Source organism: Heptranchias perlo, chromosome 37 (genome assembly GCF_035084215.1).
Source record: "Heptranchias perlo isolate sHepPer1 chromosome 37, sHepPer1.hap1, whole genome shotgun sequence".
NCBI lineage: Eukaryota > Metazoa > Chordata > Chondrichthyes > Hexanchiformes > Hexanchidae > Heptranchias > Heptranchias perlo.
In genome coordinates, this window is record NC_090361.1 from 5,085,568 (window position 1) to 5,104,346 (window position 18,779).

The 18,779-nt window shown below is 45.2% G+C and overlaps 1 protein-coding gene across 1 annotated transcript in view; it reads right to left on the bottom strand.

Moving 5' to 3' along the window:
* The window catches only part of LOC137304422 (keratin, type 1 cytoskeletal 11-like), a 61,738-nt gene extending 46,071 nt beyond the window's left edge, over positions 1 to 15,667 (bottom strand). The window contains exon 1 of the mRNA XM_067973013.1: positions 15,542 to 15,667. The gene's annotated coding sequence lies outside the window, so the exon portion shown is untranslated. The remainder of the gene's footprint in view (positions 1 to 15,541) is intronic.
* Between the last annotated feature and the right edge of the window lie 3,112 nt (positions 15,668 to 18,779).

Here is an 18,779-nt window from a genome sequence, read left to right on the forward strand (position 1 = left end):
CTGCCTCTGGCAGCTCGTTCCAGACACTCACCACCCTTTGAGCGAAAAAATTGCCCCTCTGGACCCTTTTGTATCTCTCCCCTCTCACCTTAAATCTATGCCCCCTCGTTATAGACTCCCCTACCTTTGGGAAAAGATTTTGACTATCGACCTTATCTATGCCCCTCATTATTTTATAGACTTCTATAAGATCACCCTTAACCTCCTACTCTCCAGGGAGAGGGCCAAGGAATAGGGTATTCCAGCATTGAGTTGCAATGTGCAACAAAGACCACTTGGTGGCAGTGGTAAGTCAAGTATACGAGCCCATGTTATTCATTACGGTTACATAGATAGAGGGCAGGTCTTAAACAGCAGCAGAACAGGAAAACTGTTTTCACAAGTGTGGCCGAATGGATAATTCACACGTGCCAGTGTAGAAGTATTTAATATTTTGCATTGCTGATAGATTTTTGTTAGGTAAGGGGTATTAAAGGTTACGGAACCAAGGTGGGTAGATGGAGTTAAAATACAGATCAGCCATGATCTAATTGAATGACGGATCAGGCTCGAGGGGCTAAAAGGCCTATTCCTGCTCCTATAGTTTGTGAACCATGTTTCTGCGTGTTATGAGTGCAGCTCAATCATATTTCTGTTTTATTTTTCTTACCCTAGTCATCTCGCTGTGTTGCTTCCAGTGGCCGCCCTGGCTTTTGGCAGTATCATTTAGGTAAATGAATAGGGACTGATTCCAGACTAAGCCAGCAACACTCATGGCATCTCTGCCTCTATCGCCGTCTTTCCTGGGTTATACAGGCGCAGTTTTCCAGATGCCGGTCTGCACAAGTTTTTCCAGAAGAGGTCTGGTGGGCACAAACTTTCCAACACTTTGGTCTTCCAGCAGTTCTGTGGTATAAGCCCAGCCTTGTTTCCTAGCGAGATCTTTTCATAACGTAAATATGGACGAGGAAGCACCTTTGGCCCATCCTTTGGCTCATCGATTTGGAAAGTCCCCCACCCTCAGCACCCAGTCACTTCTTAAATGATTCCAAGGTTTTTTTATCCCTTACCTCACCCGGGAGTCCATTTCATGTGTTCGTGACTGTGTGAAACAGAACTTCCTACAATCAGCCATAAATTTGCTTTTTGCCAGTTTGAACCTGATTCCTTACATGGAATTACATAGAATTTACAGCACAGAAACAGGCCATTCGGCCCAACTGGTCCGTGCCGGTGTTTATGCTCCACAAGAGCCTCCTCCCATCCCTCTTCATCTTACCCTATCAGAATATCCTTCTATTCCTTTCTCCCTCATGTGTTTATCCATCTTCCCTGCAAATGCATCTCTGCTATTCGCCTCAACTACTCCTTGTGGTAGTGAGTTCCACATTCTAACCACTCTCTGGGTAAAGAATTTTCTCCTGAATTCCCTATTGGATTTATTAGTGACTATCTTATATTTATGGCCTCTAGTTTTGGACTCCCCCACAAGTGGAAACATCTTCTTTAAGTCTATCCAATGAAACCTCTGCATAATTTTAAAGACCTCTATTAGGTCACTTCTCAGCCTTCTCTTTTCTAGAGAAAAGAGCCCCAGCCTGTTCAGCCTTGTTTTACTATCACCGTTTAATTTGCAGTCACATTCTGGATTTAGCTTTTCGATACTGGAGTCGCCTCGACGTTAATAAGTGTTACTCAACAACTCTTTGTCAATGGCCACAACCCCCACCAATGTCTCGTTTCAGGCTCACTCTAAAGAATGCTCCAACACAGTCGCCCCTTGGAGTGAGGGATCGTCACTCGGTGTCTCTGACTGTCCACACGATGACCTCCTGGTTTTAATCGTACCGCTGTGGACAGCAGGCAAATGGAGGGCCGTAGAAAGAGGAAGAAAAAACAATAGGAACAATATTAAAAAGCTCTGTTTGATGGGGCCCTTTCGCTTGCTGGGTTAACCTGGTCTCCTGTTAGCATTCCCTTGAACATTTGCTGGAAAAATAGAAAGTACTTGCATTTATATAGCGCCTTTCACGATCTCAGGATGTCCCAAAATGCTTCACAGCGATTGACGTACTTTTGAAGTGTAGTCACTGTTGTAATGGAGGGAAACTAAAAGAAAAGTATAAAAGCCAATTGCACTAAATTCCAACTCTTTAAACATTCCACAGCCAACCAGGGCTATGAATGGCAGCTAAGAGAGGCTATAGGTGAGAAGTGGCCCACAAATGGACCCTAGACTGTATTGTGAAGACCTCTAATTTCTAACATATATTTATCTCTTGCCCCTTGCGTTGCTACTGCCAGAATTCCAGTATTAACAGCCATGAATAATCAGTTGTTTGCCCACGGTGATTGTTCCCGTTTTCCAAATAATTATTCACGAGTTCGAGCAAAGGTCAACCAAACAATGACTGTTCAAACTACAGGCCCTCAATGGGGGAAGGTGTCTTTCGTTCTAGTGGGTGATTCATAAGAGCTAATATGAGGGGTCATTTTCTGACTTCCCAACAAAGAGCCTCACCCATCTGCAGCACATCTGGAAGTTTGGGCACAAACTGTGCACGATTTTCTGTTGGCTTAAATAAATGGTCAGAAAGCCGTGTCAGTCTGAATATCCAACATACGTTTCTCAGTGAGAAAGGCTCCTTGCCTGGAGCGCGAAATTGAAAAAAATGATTCCTATCATTTCTGTGCTTAACAAACCTCTCAGGGCTCCCCTGATATCTCAGTGTGTAAAAGGACCATCCCGTGTAGTTACAAACCAAATAGATCAGAGTTTCCCAGGCTCCATTTCCAGTCTGTGCAAAGTGCGAAATGCATTAATTTCAACCAGGGCAACAATTCAAAATCTGTCATCGGTCATTACTGCCAATCACATTTTGAGCTTTATAAACAGGGGCTTGGATAACATGGACATAAGGGGTAATAATATATTTTTACAATGGTTAGGCCGCACTTAGAGTACTGTGCACAGTTTTGGGTGCCCTATTATAGAAAAGCCATTAAACCATAGAGAGTGTACAACATAGGTGCACCAGGATGGTGCCAGGGACAGTAGTTGTCAGGAGTAGACTTGAGATACTGAGACTATCTCCACTGGAGCAGAGAAGGTTAAGAGAAGATTTAACAGAGGTTTTTAAAATAACGGAGGGCGAAGAGGAAAAGATTATTTTGTCTGGTTGGGGAGTCAGTGACGAGGGGGGTCAGGCATCGAATTTAAAATCGTCACTATGGGAGGAATTTCTTTACATAATTAGAGCATGGAATGCTTTGCCATTGCATCTTTTAATGGAAGACTTGATAAACATTTGAAGTAGAGGAAGATATAGGGCCATGGGGAGAGAGCAGGGCAGTGGAAATATAGTTTTGGATTGCCCTTGGTGAGTGCCAGCACAGACGCGATGGGCTGCATGGCCTCCCTCTGTATTGTGAACTTCTATGGTTGCATCACCACTGTCCGCTCTCCAATGGAAGGGGCCTGTGTGTGGACATGAGGCGAAGACAAGATTGGCTGTGATGGTAGACTAGCAGCCAATCCATAAGACCAGCAGGGCTCCCAGGTGAGGACCCCAGTCTATGCTCTTTGAAACAGATAAGATTCTGAGGGGTCTTGACAGGGTAGATGCTGAGAGGATGTTTCCCCTGGCTGGCGAGTCTAGAACTAGGGGACATAATCTCAGGATAAAGGGTCGGCCATTTAAGACTGAGATGAGGAGGAATCTCTTCACTCAGAAGGTTGTGAATCTTTGGAATTCTCTACCCCAGAGGGCTGTGGATGCTCAGTCGTTGAGTATATTCAAGGTTGAGTTAGATAGATTTTTAGACTCTAGGGGAATCAAGAGATATGGGGATTGGGCGGGAAAGTGGAGTTGAGGCCAAAGATCAGCCATGATCTGATTAAATGGCGGAGCAGATTCAAGGGGCAGTATGGCCTACTCCTGCTCCTATTTCTTATGTTCTTATACTGAGTTGACTGCCCTCAGCCAGGGCCTCATCACTCCCGGAGAATAGAGGCCAGAATTATCGCTCATGATGACTACCCAGCAACTCCTGATGGAAGTGTGCATGTGTGTGGACATTGGGTGAGTACAGGGTTGAGTGATGCCCCCCCCCCCATGATAGAAAAAACTCTTCCAACACTCACCGTCCAGGCTCACCTATGAATAATGGGCAGGGATTCGGAAAGGCAGGCCTGCACTTTGGACTCAAGAACTCAGAGAGAAGAGGTGGAGAGGGAAGAAAACTGGCCAGAACTTAAGGGGGAAAAGTCAACAGGAGAGTAATCGGAGACCTCCCCCAGTGGCTTATTGGGTAAATGTACCACCCAGCATGACAGCTGGTATGTCTCCAACCCATTGTGGTTATGAAGAACACCACACTAAATTAACCCATCTTCGCCAAGAGATCAATTGCAATCTTCAGTGCCTTGAGGAGAGGAGAGAGAATAGAGGAAAGAACTGGGAGGGGGGGGGGAAAAGTTCCAAGAAAGAAAGAATTGTATATTCTCTCTGTACAAAAGTGAACAGTTATTCAATGCGAGAGCTCTCAGTGCAAGAAACAAAACTCACTTTTGAGATTGTTGCCATGGAAACTGCAGAGAAGCCTGCACAAAAGGCATACAGAAAAGGCCCCTCGAGTATAAACACAAATTGCTAACAATTTTCCTGAATCTTTTTGCTGATCCCTTATTTATTAAAATTTTGACTTTGTGCGATAGTGTAAGACGGGTGATAGTGAGTCGGCAGACAGATATACATCTCTCCCCATTCTTATTTACGTTGACTTCAATGGGGAGAGATGTAAAGCTGCCCACCAACTCGTTATCACCAGCTTTACACCATCGCACAAAGTCAAGATCTACCCCACAGCCTTTAATGTCTAGGTGGCAAATCTCTTGGTGACAAGATCTAGAGAATCAATAGAAAACGCTGAAAAACCCTCAGCAGGTCAGTCAGCGCCGGTGGAGAGAGAAAGAGTGTTAACGTTTCAGGTCGATGACCTTTCATCAGAACTGGAAGGAGTTAGAGATTCAAACAGAAACCCCCGTTGGACAGAAGAGCAGAACTTCTTCAAAGTGGGCAGGTCTTAAGGGATATGGACCAAAGGCAGGTATATGGAGTTAGATCACAGATCAGCCATGACCTTATCAAATAGCGGAGCAGGCACGAGGGGCTGAAAGGCCTACTCCTGTTCCTATGTTCCTATGTTCCTAGGTCATCGACCTGAAACGTTTAACTCTTGTTTCTGTCTCCACAGATGCTGCCTGACCTGCTGGGTTGTGCGCTAAAATTGGCGATTTTAACCCTTACAGCTCAGCGGAAACCGAGCCTGCACTCACTTAAAATGACCGGCGGGACTTACCCGGGCCGATCCCACTGTCTTCCCAAGGATTCCGATCCGAACCTGCTCGTCTGAGCAGGCAAGAGGAACATCCAATGAAAGCCAGCGGAGTCTGTCTTTAAATATGCAGATCAGACTCCGGTGATGTCATTGGGGCCTGACTGGGATTTTAACCTGATGCCTGAGCAGGGGAGGCCGTTGTACCTTCCATACAAGCCCAACTAGCGGGAAGAGGAGCCAGGGCGAAAAGGTAAGCAGATTTTCTTTTATCTCCTTTGCTTGTGGGACCCAAAGGTGCAGGAGCGCTCCTCCGGGCCCCGCAAGAAAAGATTAACCCCCACCCCAACCCCGGGCGTCCCCACCCTTCCCCCCCACCAGCACCGTGAATCCCCTCCGTACCCCCTCCCAGCCACCTGCCCGAGTGTCGGGCATCGATCATTTGGGTCCCTGATGGCGGCCTCCTGCCACCTGACATCCCACTCCTGCCCAACAGCTTCCAGCCGGGATCGGGCGGGAGACTGACTGGGACCTACGGCGATAAGGCCTGACAGTTAAAATCTCCCGGGACCTCAGGTTGCCGAGGTCCTGACAATTTGCCTGTTTGCCTCGGCCCCCTGCCCCAAGTTAAAATCGGGGCCAGGGGCGTCTGAAAGGGAAAGAGTTAAATTCTCCAGCACAAACAATCAAGAAGAAAGATGGGGGGGGGGGAATATTTTAAGTATTATTTTGCCTGATAGTGCTCCCCAAGCAGAGGCTTCACAGTAGAATGAACACACAGAAAGCACCACTAGTTACAAATTAAGTTCAAGGACACGGCTATTATTATGTTCATATCAATATTGCGTATTTGGTTAGGTTGAAGATTATGGAATACATTGCTTTGCTGACCCTCATTGTCTGTGCTAAATCCTCCCTGATAACCATGTCTGCACACACTGTCCTCACGGCTGATAAAGCCCGGATGACAAACTATAGCTCATCGTTGCTTATTCACGCCTCGATTCGTTGCAGGATGTTCCCGGTCAAGCGGGAGTGAGGAAATAAAAGTTACAAAAAAAACTGTACTTTTTGCACCGATACTTAAATTAAACTGACACAAAACCAAAGGCCGTGGGCCCGCCCGCGCCTCACGGTGAGTGCCTGATTGGGGAAATCAGTCGTCAAAATAAACAATCATTACATCCGGAAGAGTAGTGGACTCATTTGTTGGACGCTGTTTTGAGGGGCCTGTAGATATTTGCTGGTTGAGTGAGCTAGTACAGGCGGACTGGCCTCCTTCATCTACCTCTACCTTGTGATCTACACGACCTCCTGCTGCAAAAACCAATTTGGCGGCTTCCACAACAAACGGTCACGTTTTTTTTTACGGCCCAGTGGCCTAGAAATACGGGCGCGCCCGTTTCTGGGCGCATGGCGGGGGGCGGCGAGGGAGCAGGGATCAATCCCTGAACGGTAAGGCCCAAGGCGCACCCGATACTGGGCCTCAGATCTGATTACCATTGAGCCGGCCGGCTGCAGACATTAACAGGCAGCTCGCCAGCGAGGCGGGACGCTGCGAACGTTTCAGGCGTGGACACTGCGCTCCGATTTTTTTTTGGCCCTTACCAACATGGTGCGCTTCTGGCTCGTAATGAGCGTGCACTTCCTATTGACGGCCATTTAGTGCCCGAGAAACAGGCGCTACACGGCTGAATTTCCAGGCAAGTGTTCTTGAAAATCCCATGGTTTTGCATCAAGATTGTATTGGGTCCTCCTTTCAACAATGGCATCCCCAATTATCTGCACTCCTGGTATCCACCATAATTTTCACAGGACAAAACCATGCACTTGAAACCTCCTTGTTGCACAGCTTCTTTTGATATTTGTATCTCATCTCCATTTCTGTCGTCAATAAAATTACATAATTCTTCTTTAATTATTTGTCTGGCACTTGCCTTTGTTCCTGTGCTGAGGGGAATGCTACAGAATTCATGTTTCAGGCCAAAGTCCAGGGAGTCTCGACTATCCCCCGATTTCGATTATGAGCAAGAGGGACCTCACTATTGTAGCAGATAATGGAGGTTCCTGTGTAGATTTAACTCTCCCGCCTGATGTAAAGTTTGTTTGAAAGAGCAACGACATATTAAAAGAATGCAAACATACTTTCCTGTATACTACCACGATATAATCATTGAACTGGATGGTGGAGTTAATTATCACGCCTCTGGGACCTGTATTGGAACTTAAACTGATGGAATGGAAATCTCTTCTGTCTGCTGGCTATAAGGATCCTAAGTGAAGTGATTTTCGGCCGTCTAAAGCAAGTTTCTGATGGACATAAATTGCCTCCAAAATAACAAGCTGGTATCAGTGAAAATGACCATGAAGCTGTCAGATAGTTGTATAAACCCAACTGGTTCACTAATGTCTTTGAGGGAAGGAAACCTGACATCCTTACCTGGTCTGGTCTATATGTAACTCCAGTCCCACATGTGGTTGTCTCTTAACCTGCACTCTAAGGTGGCCTAGCAAGCCCCACAGTTGTTCAACAAGAAGGTCCATCAGGGCAACTTGGAATGGACAATAACTGCTGGCCTTGTCAGTGACATCCCGAGAATGAATAATAAAAACAAAATCACTACTATTTGGGATGAAATTGGTCATTTCGCTCGGATGGGCCCCAGGAGAAGTGGTGTGGGAAATAGTAAAAATGTCGCAGTAACATCCCTCACCTGGATGAGCACAAAATTTACAAATAAAGCACGTGGATAAAGATTGCGAAGAGCACCAACCAATTCTCAACAATAACTTGTATTTTTACAGTGCCCTTAACGTAGTAAAATGTCCCAAGGTGCTTCACAGGAGCATAATCAGACCGAATTTGACACCGAGCCACATAAGGAGATATTAGGACAGGTGACCAAAAGCTTGGTCAAAGAGGTAGGTTTTAAGGAGCGTCTTGAAAGAGGAGAGAGAGGCGGAGAGGTTCAGGGAGGGAATTCCAGAGCTTGGGGTCTAGCCAGCTGAAGGCACGGCCGCCAATGGTGTAGTGATGAAAATCAGGGATGCGCAAGAGGCCAGAATTGGAGGAGCGCAGAGATCTCGAGCTGGAGATTCTCAGCGTGTGTCTATGCTCCCAAGGGAGGAGGGGGAGAAACCTGCAGGAGAGACGTAACTTTTAAAAATGGCCGGTCTCACACATATAGTGCCAAATATCCCATAGTGCAGAATGGTCACCATTTTAACATGAGCAAGCAACCGCCCTCTGCATCTGAAAACCACAGTAACCAAAGGCAGGTGTATTTTTGGTGATGGGTTGACCGTCCAAGGGGGGGGTGGGGATGGGGTGAGGGAACGCCAGTGTTGGATTCTTGGCGGCATAAAGGTTCTTTTCCACGAAGCACAGAATGGACTTGTTTTCCTTCCAGTCCATGGGGGTTTTCACCCTCTGGCCATTAGGGACTAGACTGGCTCTTCCAATTTGGGGAGGCCAGACATTTCCCAAAGGAAAATCAAGAGTTTAAAGTTAAAAGCCTGAATCAAGGTCAGTCAGAGAGAGGCACAGTATCAGCTCTTCACACATGTCCCTGATTAAAATCAAGCTTCCAGCAACTGGAGAAGGGTGTTGGGATTCAGGGTCGTAAGAGTAGGAACAGATTGGCTGTTAGGCGGTTCTTCTTCTCCCAGAGAGCAGTGAGCCTCTGGAACGTGTTGCCGGCTGGTGTGGTGGATGCCGACCCTCTGCCTTCGAGAGGGAGCTGGACCAGTTCCTGACTGGGGCAGAGATCACATCATATAGAAGGTAAGTGTCTTTATAGATAACACTCCGTGTGATCTCCTGGACTGGTTTTAATCGGCTGCGGAGCTCGGAGAGGAACTTTCCAGAGTATTTTTTTCCCTTATTGGCCCTGGGTTTTTTTTCTGTGGTTTTCTGCCTCTCCCAGGGGTAGATGGCAGGAGGGGTGTGGGGGAAGAAGTGTTTAGCCCGATGATCTGGCCATCATGCTGTGTGGGGCAGCCTTGATGGACCAGCTGCTCTTTTTCTGCCCCTCAATTTCATAAGTTCATACTTGGTCTCCTTCCCCTATACTTCCTATACTGGCAGTGCAACCACATTGTTGGTTAACCACATGTGTCCTTCAGTAGAATATGGTGTTCAATCTAATTTCTAACATATATTTATCTCTTGCCCCTTGCGTTGCTACTGCCAGAATTGCAGTATTAACAGCCATGAATAATCAATTGTTTGCTCACGGTGATTGTTCTTGTTTCCAAACAATTGTTCACCCATTCAACCAAAGGTCAATCAGACAACAATGGTTTACGCCAATCAGCCTACTGGCTCACAATAGTGAAAGGTGTCTATTGTTGCAGTGGGTGATTGGGAAAAAAACTAATATAGTGTTTGACACACTTATCTTGTGCTTAGCAAGATAGAGCTCTCCTGGTAGACTGGGTAAAGGCATCATCCAACATCGAGCTAAGCCATACAGACCAGAAGGTCCCATAGCTCAATTCCAGAGCTGTGCTGAGTCACCTGACCTCAGTCAGGACGACAGGTGTAGCTGTGCAATTATCCTCAATGCCCTTGGGTCAGGGAGAGGAAAAATAAACCAGATTTGCCAGTCCTCTACTCTCCTCTGGTCAGGGAGTCGGTAACGAGGGCTCATCAAGTTACAATTATCACTGAGAGGGAGAAGTTAGGAGAGATTTCTTTACACAGAGAGGGGCTGCTTTGTCACTGGGGATAGCTGAGGCAGAGACCATTGCATATGTTAAGGGAAAAGTAGATCAACATGTGAAGCAGAGAAAGGTACGAGGCCATGTGGAGCGAGAGCAGGGCAGTAGGGTTAGTTTTGGATTGCTCTAGCAAAGAGCCAGCACAAACATGATGGGCTCAATGGCCTCATTCTACACTGTAAACTTCCATAGTTCCACATCACTGCCTGGTGACCTCAGCTGGGTGTACCTCAGGATCAGAATCTGTTGTAATACCCTCCATGGTTAAATAGCATAGAATTACATAGGATTTACAGCACAGAAACAGGCCATTCGGCTCAAATGGTCTATGCCGGTGTTTATGCTCAACACAACCTTCCTTCCACCCCTCTTCATCTCACCCTATCAGCATAACCTTCTATTCCTTTCTCCCTCATGTGTTTATCTCGCTTCCCCTTAAGTGCGTCTTTGCCATTCGCCTCAACTATTCCTTGTGGTAGTGAGTTCCACATTCTAACCACTCTCTGGATAAAGAAGTTTCTTCTGAATTCCCTATTGGATTAATTAGTGACTATTTTATATTTATGGCCTCCAGTTCTGGTCTCCCCACAAGTGGAAACATCTTCTCCACCCTATCATTCGCTCTCTCTCCTTAGCAATGGAAACTAAAATGTCAAGGACAGAGCTGCATAACTGGTTAACCCAGTATCCAAGCCTTTATTTGGCTTATTTATAGCCAAACTGCAAAGAAAGGATGCAAATCTATCACACAGGCACTATTAATTACTCTGTCACTCTTCAAGCCGAGAACCCCACCATGAAATAAAAACTTCACAGTGGTGGTTTCATCTTAAAAATGCATGTCCATCTTCTCTACTTCAACCCTATTAAATTCTTTCATAATTTTAAAGATCTCCGTCAGGTCAACCCTCAGCTAACTCTTTTCTAGAGAAAAGAGCCCCAGCCTGGTGACTCACGCCATCTATGCTCACCTGTGAAGAATAGCTCCTTGGATGAGATACCAGGAAGCCGCTGAAGCCTTAGTAAGTCAGCAACGTCAGGTACGGAGACCACACAAAAGGATATTAGGGCTTTTATATAAATAGATTTGCCACACAAATCGCACTGACATTGCACTCATCTTGTTGCGAGTTTTGCATTTATTTACGTTTCAGCAAAGGACATGTGCCCAGCTAAATGGTGTTCAAAAAAAGTTGGAATATTAACATAAGAACATAAGAACATAAGAAATAGGAGCAGGAGAGGGCCAATCGGCCCCTCGAGCCTGCTCCACCATTCAATAAGATCATGGCTGATCTGATCCTAACCTCAAATCTAAATTCATGTCCAATTTCCTGCCCGTTCCCCGTAACCCCTAATTCCCTTTACTTCTAGGAAACTGTCTATTTCTGTTTTAAATTTATTTAATGATGTAGCTTCCACAGCTTCCTGGGGCAGCAAATTCCACAGACCTACTACCCTCTGAGTGAAGAAGTTTCTCCTCATCTCAGTTTTGAAAGAGCAGCCCCTTATTCTAAGATTATGCCCCCTAGTTCTAGTTTCACCCATCCTTGGGAACATCCTCACCGCATCCACTCGATCAAGCCCCTTCACAATCTTATATGTTTCAATAAGATCGCCTCTCATTCTTCTGAACTCCAATGAGTAGAGTCCCAATCTACTCAACCTTTCCTCATATGTCCACCCCCTCATCCCCGGGATTAACCGAGTGAACCTTCTTTGTACTGCCTCGAGAGCAAGTATGTCTTTTCTTAAGTATGGAGACCAAAACTGTATGCAGTATTCCAGGTGCGGTCTCACCAATACCTTATATAACTGCAGCAATACCTCCCTGTTTTTATATTCTATCCCCCTAGCAATAAAAGCCAACATTCCGTTGGCCTTCTTGATCACCTGCTGCACCTACATACTAACCTTTTGATTTTCTTGCACTAGGACCCCCAGATCCCTTTGTACTGCAGTACTTTCCAGTTTCTCGCCATTAAGATAATAACTTGCTCTCCGATTTTTCCTGCCAAAGTGCACAACCTCACATTTTCCAATATTGTATTGCATCTGCCAAATCTCCGCCCACTCACCCAGCCTGTCTATATCCCCTTGTAGGTTTTTTATGTCCTCCTCACTCTCTACTTTCCCTCCCATCTTTGTATCATCTGCAAACTTTGATATGTTACACTCGGTCCCCTCCTCCAAATCGTTAATATAGATTGTAAAGAGTTGGGGACCCAGCACCGACCCCTGCGGAACACCACTGGCTACTGGTTGCCAGTCCGAGAATGAACCATTTATCCCAACTCTCTGCTTCCTGTTAGATAACCAATCCTCCACCCATGCCAGAATATTACCCCCAATCCAGTGATTCTTTATCTTGAGCAATAATCTTTTATGTGGCACCTTGTCGAATGCCTTCTGGAAGTCTAAATACACTACGTCCACTGGTTCCCCTTTATCCACCCTGTACGTTATGTCCTCAAAGAATTCAAGCAAATTTGTCAGACATGACTTCCCCTTCGTAAAGCCATGCTGACTTTGTCCTATTAAATTATGTTTATCCAAATGTTCTGCTACTGTCTCCTTAATAATAGACTCCAAAATTTTACCCACCACAGATGTTAGGCTAATTGGTCTATAATTTCCAGCCTTCTGCCTACTACCCTTTTTAAATAAGGGTGTTACATTAGCAGTTTTCCAATCTGCCGGGACCTTTGCCGAGTCCAGAGAATTTTGGAAAATTATTACCAAAGCATCCACAATCCCTACTGCCACTTCCCTCAAGACCCTAGGATGGAAGCCATCAGGTCCAGGGGATTTATCCGCCTTAAGTCCCATTAATTTACTGAGTACCAATTCCTTAGTGATTTTAATCGTATTTAGCTCCTCCCCCCCAGATCCCCCTGTTTGTCCAGTGTTAGGATATTCTTAGTGTCCTCTACCGTAAAGACTGAAACAAAATATTTGTTCAGCATTTTTGCCATCTCCATGTTTCCCACCATTAATTTCCCGGTCTCATCCTCTAAGGGACCTACATTTGCCTTAGCCACCCTTTTTCTTTTTATATAACTGTAGAAACTCTTGCTATCTGTTTTTATATTTTTTGCTAATTTATTTTCATAATCTATCTTCCCTTTCTTAAACAATCCTTTAGTTACTTTTTGCTGTCTTTTGAAGACTTCCCAATCTTCTATCCTCCCACTAAGTTTGGCTACCTTATATGTCCTTGTTTTTAGTCGGATACTATCCTTAATTTCTTTACTTAGCCACGGATGGCTGTCATTTCTTTTACACCCTTTTTTCCTCAGTGGAATATATTGTTTTTGAAAGTTGTAAAATAACTCCTTAAATGAACACCACTGTTCATGTACCGTCTTACCCTTTAATCTATTTTTCCAGTCCACTTTAATCAATTCCGCTCTCATACCATCATAGTCTCCTTTATTCAAGCTCAGTACGCTTGTTTGAGAACCAACCTTCTCACCCTCTAATTGGATATGGAATGTAACCATGTTATGGTCACTCATTCCAAGGGGATCCTTAACTAGGACATTATTAATTAATCCTGGCTCATTACACAGGACCAGGTCCAAGGTTGCCTGCCCCCTTGTAGGATCAGTTACATACTGCTCAAGAAATCCATCCCTAATACACTCAATAAACTCTTCCTCAATGCTGCCCTGCCCAATTTGATTTGTCCAGTTAATATGATAGTTAAAATCCCCCATAATTATAGCTGTTCCCTTATTACATGCCCCGACTATCTCCTGATTAATACTTCTTCCAGCAGAGTTGCAACTATTAGGAGGCCTATATACAACGCCCACTAGTGTTTTTTCCCCCTTATTATTCCTTAATTCTACCCAAACTGTTTCATTATCCTGATCCTTTGTCCCAATATCATTTCTCTGTATTACAGTGATTCCTTCCTTTATTAACATAGCCACCCCACCTCCCCTTCCTTCCTGCCTGTCCTTCCTGATTGTTAAATACCCTGGCATATTTAATTCCCAGTCGTTGTCACCCTGCAGCCATGTTTCTGTAATGGCCACAAGATCATACCCATACGTAGTTATTTGTGCCGTTAACTCGTCCATTTTGTTACGAATGCTACGTGCATTCAGATAAAGAACTTTCAAATATGTTTTATGACACTTAGTTCCTGCTTTTTCCTTTTTTAACACTTTACCTTTTACTCCATACCTTCTGTCCCTTCCTGACTCGCTTTCCTCTGTCTCCCTGCTCAGGTTCCCAACCCCCTGCCACAGCTTTGATGCTGGGTTAATCGCCTTACGCCTTCTAGTTTTTATTTTATCTGTCGTGCCTAAAGTACACTTTCTTTCCGCTGCTCTACGCTTTTCCCTTTCACTTGTTCTTGAACAACTGTTTGTACTATTTGTATTGTAGATTTCCCCTGGGTCTTCCCCTCTCTTGCTGCTCTCAACTTTATTCCCTTCTGACTCCCCGCTCAGGTTCCCATCCCCCTGCCATTCTAGTTTAAACCTTCCCCAACAGCACTAGCAAACACCCCCGCGAGGACATTGGTCCCGGTCCTGCTCGGGTGTAACCCGTCACGCTTGTACAGGTCCCACCTTCCCCAGAACCGGTCCCAATGTCCCAGGAATCTAAATCCCTCCCTCCTACACCATCCCTGCAGCCACGCATTCATCCTGTCTATTCTCCTGTTCCTATACTCACTAGCATGTGGCACTGGTAGTAATCCTGAGATCACTACCTTTGAAGTCCTGCTTTTTAATTTATCTCCTAACTCCTTAAATTCACCTTGCAGGACCCCCATCCCTTTTGTTACCTATGTCGTTGGTACCAAAATGGACCATGACTACTGGCTGTTCACCCTCCCCCTCCAGAATGCCCTGCAGCCGCTCCGTGACATCCTTGACCCTAGCACCAGGGAGGCAACATACCATCCTGGAGTCACGTTTGCGGCCGCAGAAACGCCTATCTGTTCCCCTTACAATTGAATCCCCTATCACTATAGCCCTGCCACACTTCTTCCTCCCCTCCTGTGCAGCAGAGCCACCCGTGGTGCCCCGAACCTGGCTCTTGCTGCTTTCCCCTGATAAGCCATCTCCCCCAACAGTATCTAAAGCAGAATATCTGTTTGAGAGGGAGATGGCCCCAGGGGACTCCTGCTCTACCTGCCTAGTCCTTTTACTCTGCCTGGAGGTCACCCATTTCCTTTCTGCCTGCGTAATCTTTACCTGCGGTGTGACCACCTCACTGAACGTGCTATCCACGACAGTCTCAGCATCGCGGATGCTCCACAGTGAATCCACCCGCAGCTCCAGCTCCGAAAGACGGTTAGCCAGTAGCTGCAGCTGGACACACTTCCTGCACACATGGTCGCCAGGGACACTGGTAGTGTCCATGACTTCCCACATAGTGCAGGAGGAGCATATCATTAGGACCGGTCAAAGTATTTGGTTGTATCCAATTGTTTATTGAACTCTCTTTCTCCACTCTTTGTTATCTTATGTCTCTTGTTACTCACCGGGTCCTGTTTCCTGTTGGGTTAGAATCTTTTATCTCTTTCATTTACATTGCAGTTTCGTAGAATGTAGCAGTGTCCTAGGCCCAACCATCTTCAGCTGCTTCATCAATGACCTTCCCTCAATCATAAGGTCAGAAGTGGGGATGTTCGCTGATGATTGCACAGTGTTCAGTTCCATTTGCAACCACTCAGATAATGAAGCAGTCCGTGCCCGCATGCAGCAAGACCTGGACAACATCCAGACTTGGACTGATAAGTGGCAAGTAACATTTGCGCCAGACAAGTGCCAGGCAATGACCATCTCAAACAAGAGAGAGTCTAACCACCTCCCCTTGACATTCAACGGCATTACCATTGCTGAATCCCCCACCATCAACATCCTGGGGGTCACCATTGACCAAGCACTTAACTGGACCAGCCATGTAAATACTGTGGCTACAAGAGCAGGTCAGAGGCTGGGTATTCTGCGGCGAGTAACTCATCTCCTGACTCCCCAAAGCCTTTCCACTATCTACAAGGCACAAGTCAGGAGTGTGATCGAATACTCTCCACTTGCCTGGATGAGTGCAGCTCCAACAACACACAAGAAGCTCGACACCATCTAGAACAAAGCAGCCCGCTTTCCTGCCTGATCCCCATATCCCCTGATTCCCCTAGAGTCCAAAAATTTATTGATTTCAGCCTTGAATATATTTAACGACTCAGCATCCACAGCCCTCTGGGATAGAGAATTCCAAAGATTCACAACCCTCTGACTGAAGAAATTCCTCCTCGTTTCAGACTTAAATGGCTGACCCCTTATCCTGAGACTATGCCCCCTAGTTCTAGACTCTCCAGCCAGGGGAAACATCCTCTCAGCACCTACCCTGTCAAGCCCCCTCAGAATCTTGTACGTTTCAATGAGATCACCTCTCATTCTTCTAAACTCCAGAGAATATAGGCCCATTTTACTCAATCTCTCCTCATAGGACAACCCTCTCATCCCAGGAAACAATCTAGTGAACCTTCGTTGCTCCGCCTCATCAGTGAACCTCAAGCAATGGGCAGTAATGTGCCCAGGATGGGTGTTTTTTTTTGGGGGGGGTGGGGAAGCAATGGTATATTAGATGACATTACAACACGGACTGAGTGCAAGGAAGCATTGAAATAAAAAAAGAGAAAATGCTGCCAACACGTAGTTATGTCCATCAGTATCTGGAAAGAGAAAAGTCGTATGGAGATCTTTCATCATCTTTCGGATAAGACATTAAACCTGTCTGCCTGGGCAGGTGGGCATAAAAGATCCCATGGCACTATTTCGAAGAGTAGTAGGGGTGTCCCGGTCAATATTTATCACTCAACCAACATCACTAAAAACAGATTATCTAGTCATTACCCCATTGCCGTTTGTGGGACCTTGCTGTGCGCAAATAGACTGCATTACAACGTGAATACATTCCAACAGTGACGACACTTCTAAAGTGCTTTGGAACGTCCTGAGGTCATGAAAGGTGCTATAGAAATGTAGGTTCTTTTTTTCGTCTTTAACAATGGCTCCTGGCCTTCCGGAGTCTCCTAGAACTGTGGTCTCATTTTGATAACCTTTCCCCTTCTTTATGACGCACTGTCGGCGTTAGCTGCTCTCTTACTATTCCACCCAGTACAGAACCGAAAGAAACATTAATTGAGACTGTCATTTTGACCCACAATACAATCATAAGATGACGCAAGAAGACCCTAATGTGGTCAAAGCCTCTTTAGATCACATTAATGAGTATCCCAAATCAAATTCTTGTTGGGTGGTGAGTTCATGGCAACTCTTCACCATTTTAAGTTGTGACAGAAAACGTAGCATTCAGTTGCCCTTGTTAACGATAGGCTCAGTTTGAATGTACAAGAATCCACGGATTGGCAATCTACAGCGTAAAAGCAGAAGTATTGACCGGTGGATCAGATGAACAGTTTCTACACAATGATTGACTACTGATCAAAGAATTTGGCCTTGGGTTTGTTAACTCAAGGCTGACGACCAATCCTTTCTACTAGTGCAATAATCCAAAGTACAAATTTATCGTCAAACATGCTCATTGGTGCTTAGAAAATCATACTATAGTTAAGATCTCACTTATTCATGGTTTGGTTATTAGGCTGTCATATTTACTTTTGACTCCTAACATACGTCCAGGCACAGTATTGCTAAACAACTTACTGCAACGTCCTGTCAGCTCCAGTAGTCAGTCTTATGGAGTAATAACAGTTGGGTTGACAGTGCAATAACTGTTACCATCTTCAGACATAACATTAGAGTCCCAATATCGAGAGAGGAGATGTTGGCTGTTCACTATTTATAACAAAATTGTAAACACATTCTTCATATCTACATTTACAACTTCCCTATAAATTGTACAACAATCATAATCTTGCATTCTTTTGAAAGAAAGACTTACATTTATAATGTGACTTTCACGACCTCAGGTCAACTTAAAGCGCTTTACAGCCAATGAAGTACTTTTGAAGTGTAGTCACTGCTGTAATGTAGGAAACGCAGCAGCCAATTTGCGCACAGCAAGATCCCACAGCTACATGATAATGGCCAGATGATCTGCTTTTTTAGTGATTTTGGTTGAGGGATAAATATTGGCCAGGACATTTAAATATTTTGGTAAGCTTCTCTCGATTGCAGTTGAGCTGCCAACAGCTAAAACAGATGATCTGGTCATTATCTCATTGCTGTTTGTGGGATCTTGCTGTGCGCAAATTGGCTGCTGCGTTTCCTACATTACAACAGGGACCGCACTTCAAAAGTATTTCATTGGCTGTAAGGCTCTTTGGCAAGTCCTGAGGTGGTGAAAAGCACTATATAAATGCAAGTTTTTTCTTTAGTTACCAGGTGACCAATGGAGTGCTCCATCTTGGTGTCAGTTGACACCATGGGGTAGAGGGAATCGATAATCGTGCAGTTTCCAGAATGGGCGGCTAATCGGCAATGCCAGTATATGCCTGGGCGGCAAGTTAAGAACCTACCTGCATATAACAGCATTAGAACATAAGGACCTAAATTATGAAGTGGTCCAAACAGAATCCCTTCAGATTGAGCTGAGAAATAGTCAAGGATCAGTCCCGTTACATGGAATATATTATAGACTGCTGGACAGCGGAAGGAAATGGAGGAAATAATTTGGAGATATATTAGAGAGAGGTACACTAATAATAGAATGATAATTATAAGAGATTTTAATTATCCAAAAAATAAATTGGG